This window comes from Citrus sinensis, chromosome 3 (assembly GCF_022201045.2).
Source record: "Citrus sinensis cultivar Valencia sweet orange chromosome 3, DVS_A1.0, whole genome shotgun sequence".
NCBI classification, from domain to species: domain Eukaryota; kingdom Viridiplantae; phylum Streptophyta; class Magnoliopsida; order Sapindales; family Rutaceae; genus Citrus; species Citrus sinensis.
In genome coordinates, this window is record NC_068558.1 from 35,988,824 (window position 1) to 35,994,424 (window position 5,601).

Genomic DNA, 5,601 nt, shown 5'->3' on the forward strand with positions numbered 1-5,601 from the left:
ACCCAACTAGGCCCGCCCGGACTTTGCCCGAATTTTACGTTTTGTAATTTTTTTTTCAAAAAATAGATTTTTTGGAATGATTATAATCCATATTCGGATCTGCTCAGTTCACGACTTCACGTTGCAAATTTGAAATTGTTCGGGTTAAATTCTCTGACCCAAATAAATTTTAACTTGAATCAAAATTCGAAAATTTAAACCGTAACTCAATTTACCTATCCTAGTTTGTAATTTTTATAGTTCTATCACGATTGATGTGCACTAATGCATTTACACCAATGGGAATAAACCAATCATTAATTTTTAATGCATTAGGTAATGCTATGATCAAAGTTCGCGTGCACTTAAAAAAAAAAAGCTAATAAATAAATAAAGAGCAATCTTGTTTCTATTTTCATTATTTCACTCTTTTCTAGGGGTGTCAAAAAAGCCTGCCCGGACCGGACCCGGTCAATCCGGTCCGGGTAAAACCCGGACCGCATGCATATAAAAACCGGACCCGGATTTGAAATTCTCAAACCCGGACATTTCCGGGCCCGGGTCCGGGTTCAACACCAAAAACCCGGAACCCGGACCGGACCCGGTTTTTTAATAAATTTTTTTTAAAATAAAATATAAATATATAATTATGAATTTATGATATGTTGGATGTTATTTAAATTTATTGTGTTGTTGAATTTTATTTATTTATTTTATATATAGATTGAATGAGTTTAAGTTAGAAATTGGATGAATTTAGGTATTAGAAAGTAGATTGAAATAATTTTAATTTATCATTTGTGCAAAATTTGCATTGTTAGTGTGTTATATATTTGTATTTGACTATTTTCTTTTTTAAAGTTTGAGATTGAATGAGTTTATTTGATTATTTTCTTTTTTTAAATTTGCATTGTTAGAGAAATGAAAGAACAAAAATTGAAGTTATCACATGCGGGTTTAGAAAGCCCGGATCAAAACCCAGACCCGAAAGGTGCCGGGCTCAAGCCCGGACCGCACCCGGAAAAACCGGGTTTTAACCTGGGTCCGGTCTTGTATTTCTCTCATCCGGTCCGGTCTCGGGCAACACCAAAACCCGGACCGGACCCGGATTTTGCCAAGCCTACTCTTTTCACCTAGGGTTGGGCATATGCCCTAACCGGATCCAATCCAATTTGACTATAAATATTTGGACTCATATTGAATTTAGATGAAAACTCTAATCCGATTAGATTGGATTTTGCCCAATCCAATTAAATCATATCGAATCAAATCAAATCCAATCTAATATGAAAATCCAAAAAGGTAAAAATATAAAACAAACAATTTTCTTATATGATCCAAATATATTCAAATCGAATTACATATTCACGTTGAGTTTGAATTAATTTTTTTTTCAACTCGATCAACCCAAAACTCAATCGAGTTGATCAACTTGATCCTAATCTAAAGCCTACCCCTAGTTTCACTCTCACCCGATGAGGTTTAATTATAGAATTTTTAATTTATGACCGTTGAATTTTTTTACCGAAACTATCTAATCCTTGGATTTGATTTGACCAAACTCCCCCTTAGGTTTAGTGATAATTGAAAATAAGGCTATTTTTAGGGACCTCCCTTGAGGTTTAGAGGATTGACAATATGATAGAAAGAATTCATGTAATTACAGGGACCTCTCTTGACGTTAATACAAAAATACATATGACGTTACTATAAAGGACAAACACATAAAAGTAAATTTAAAATTTAAACAAAAGTAAAATTCAAAGAAAACTTGCTTGAAAATCTGAGAATTAGAGACATAAACTCACTATTACTCAGTTACTATCATTACCCAACAAACAAATGAAAATGAATTTTTTTCAGAAAATGCACTCCACTTCAAAAACACAGCTTACACAACAAAACCCAATTCCATTTTCATTGTTGGAGAAGAAGCAATCATTGATCTATTTTCATCTAATGCATGAGATGACATCATGCGTTGGTCCAAAGCTTCCACAAAGTGAGTATTGTTGATGAATTGGATCGCAAAAGAGGTTAGTCTTCGAAATACAGCTTGCTTCTTTGAATCAGTGGCTTACGACTTTTGTTGATTAAAAATAACAATGATTCTATTTCAATTAATAAATATGTTGCTGGATGTTATTTTTATTTGGGGTTGTTGGTTCTAAGTTGAAAAAATAGTTGGGTAATGACTGATAAAAGCTATTGTGTAATGATCTAAGAGCTTCGTAAGTAGTACAGGTAATGTATAAATGATGAGTTTTGGTTTGCTTTTTAATGTGATTGCTCGGTTTGGGGCCATGACGCTTATTTTCAATTATATGTCAGTTTCAGTTTATGCATATATGTTTTGTTTTAAAAGAAGAATGAGCAAAGGTACAAATGAAAAATGGGCTGCTGGAGTTACAATTTCTATTCTTGCCAATTAATTTAATCTCAATTCATTTTATTAAGTAGGATATGTATATGGATTTTGATTTTTTGAACGGATGGGACTCCACTTTGTGAATTATGAGCATAGGCCATATACAAAGCATGATTGATACAAGCCAACTCTTAGATATTGTTTTGTTTTTTATTTAGGAATAGGTGTTTCAATTAACAAAACAAAAAATTTGCTTTTTCAAAAGGGCTGCTAGAATTGAATTTTTTGACATGCCAATTATGGGAAAGTGACTGTAATGATAATAACAAAACCAGGCATGTAATAAACTTATCATGATGTAATTGAACTTCTTGTTCTATAGCCTATAAACGAAGCTTATGCTCTGTATTTCCAACTGACAAATCTGTTGTCTCCTCTAATAAGAAAACAAGATTTCATAAGAACAAACACGGAAACGACATATGATAAAGGAATATGGAAAGTTTATTTTTCTTCAAATTGGAGAATAAAATTAAAACGATAGCCTATGAAATAATTTTGAAGACCCATGAAACCTCAGAAAAATTAAAAATCAGTCACTAATCTTTTCATTTACAAAAAGCCAAATATTGCAAATTAGATGTCAGCCTGTACTAGGAATAAAACCATGTTTTATTATGTGAGTGATGTTGAGGTTAGAGTTAATATTGATGGCTTAGATTCGGGTGACAGAGACGAAGAGTTTGATTATGGCAATAAAGATAAGTGGGATGCTGGATTGGATGACTATCATTATGCTAATGATAGTGGGACAGATTCAGATGCTGATGATAATGAGAATACTATATCATCTACTTGCAACTACGAGGCAAATTCTGGTGGATTTGAGTTCACTCCTGATGGTGCAAATATTTTACTTAAAATTGGGCAATTATTCAAGACAGTTGATAAATTTTGAAAGGTTATGAAAATCTTTGCAATAAATGATGGTTTTAGACTTAAAAAGGTGAAGAATGAAAAGAGTAGGGTGACACTTAATTGTGCAGCCCCATGATGTACTTGGAGGATGCATGCAAGTCCAAATTAAAACAAAAAATATTTTCAGATCAAGACTTACATGCCTGAACATACTTGTGAGAGAAACAATGAGAATTATGAAGCAAATTCAACATGGATTGCAGCCACATTTCTCCATCTATTTAGAAGCAACACAACTCCCCATTGATGTGCTTGACTTGGAACTTTTCAAAAACTATAGGATAAAATGTTGCAATTAGAGATTGTATAGAGCTAAGAATAAAGCATTGGAGATGCTCGGTCAAGATCACAAGGCTAGCATCACAAAGTTGTTTATGTACATGAATGCTATCTTATCCTCAAATCTTGGTTCAACAGTCTCGTTAGAAAAAGATTAATTAGGTGGTGGGGTGAATCCTTATTTTAAAAATTTTTTGTGTTTTTTTATGCTAATAGGTGGGGGTTCTTTGAAAGTTGTAGGCAATTTATAAATGTAGATGGTTGTCACCTTAAGGGTCTGTATAAAGGGGTCCTATTATCTACTGTTAATGTAGATCCATTGTTGAAATCATCCATTTCTGGAACCCACCACTTAAAGTATCCACAATTTGCTTTATTCATGCATTTATGGTAAAACTTGTGAGGGTTGTCATCTAATTTAAATATCTTTACTTTAGCTCTCATACGGCATTTGCAGTCATATTTCCTTCAAAAACAGCTCCATTGTTGAAATCATCCCTTTCTGGAACCCACCACTTAAAGTACCCACAATTTGCTTTGTTCATGCATTTACTTAAAGTGCCATTTCAATTCCAATTTTAGGATAATTTAAGTCACCTTCACCACAAAATCCAACCACCCATTTACAAAATTAATTCTATACACAATTAAAATCCACCTCCTCGTGGGATTGACACTCATCACTATTAGTATATACTACAATAGATTCGTGCACTTGCGAGTTCAATAAAATTTGCACAACAAGTTTTTAGCGCCGTTGCCGGGGAGGTAAGTAATTTTAATTTATATAATTAATTTTTGTGAATAATTTCTTTTAATTATTTTCTTGTAATTTTTTTTTTAAAAAAGAGTGAATTTACATTTTGAGCTAAGAATTTTATTTATTTATTTTCTCTCTTCTTTAAAATTCTATAATTTAATTTTCAATTTATTTTTCTTTGTAATTTTTTTATCTTATTAATTTATTCTTAGTTAATTTATTTCACGTATTTGTTTTAGTGTGTTTTTATAGAAAGGTTGTAACAGCACAATAAGGTTAGTATCGTAATTTCTCATTTTTCTTTATTTTTATTCGTTTTGTTCCTATTTATTTTTGTGTTCCTTGCATACATGGTCGTAGGTCATTATTTCCTAATCTTGAACCTATAGACCTTTAATTAGAAAAAACACTTCGCACACACAGGCACATTAAAAATAAATTTGGAATGGATTTACAAGCATCACAGGAGAGGCCATTTAAGGACTACTTCAGTCTCTTAGCTAATTTGAGAACATCATGCATAAGATACCTAAATGTAGCTGCTAGGAGTTTTGAACTAAAACCTAGTGTGCTAAATTGTCTCCCAATATTCTATTAGAAAATGAGGACCTATATAATCATATGAATGATTTTCATGCTATTTGTCAAACTTTTAAATATGAGAATTTTTCAGACGATAATGTTAAACTTAGACTATTCCTGTTTTCTTTAAAGGATAGAGCTCGTTCATGGCTTAATACATTGCCTGCTAATAGCATCACATCATGGGAACAAATGGTAACAAAATTTCTGAATAAATATTTCCCAGTACATAAAACCAATGCTATTCCCAGGGAAATCTCAGAGTTTACTTAGAGAGAAGACGAGCAATTTTTCGAAACATGGGAGCGATTCAATGGGCTACTCTTGAAGTGTCCACATCATGGGTATGAGAAATGGCACCAATGCCAATACTTTTTGGAGGGATTACTACCAAATGTGCAAGAATGACTAATGGCAACAAGTGGAGGAGAGCTAATGTTAAAAAGTGCATCAGAAATTTAGGAATTCTTCCAGCGACAAGCGGATAATTCCCAACAACGGAGTCGATCAGTCAGGAATACTAGAAGAATTAAGGGAGTAAATGAAGTTCAAATTGACGAGTCAACTTCGGAAATCAAAGAAGTCAAGGAGATGGTTGAAGGTCTTGCTCGACAAATAGCATCGTTATCGACTGCTAAATCAACAGAACCACATG

At 32.9% G+C, this 5,601-nt stretch overlaps 1 non-coding gene across 1 annotated transcript; it reads right to left on the reverse strand.

The window, feature by feature from the left end:
• Nucleotides 1-5,190: 5,190 nt before the first annotated feature.
• LOC127901615 (small nucleolar RNA R71) lies at nt 5,191-5,293 on the reverse strand. The gene has a single exon (XR_008053859.1). It is a non-coding gene; the product is annotated as a small nucleolar RNA R71 (small nucleolar RNA).
• Nucleotides 5,294-5,601: the final 308 nt, after the last annotated feature.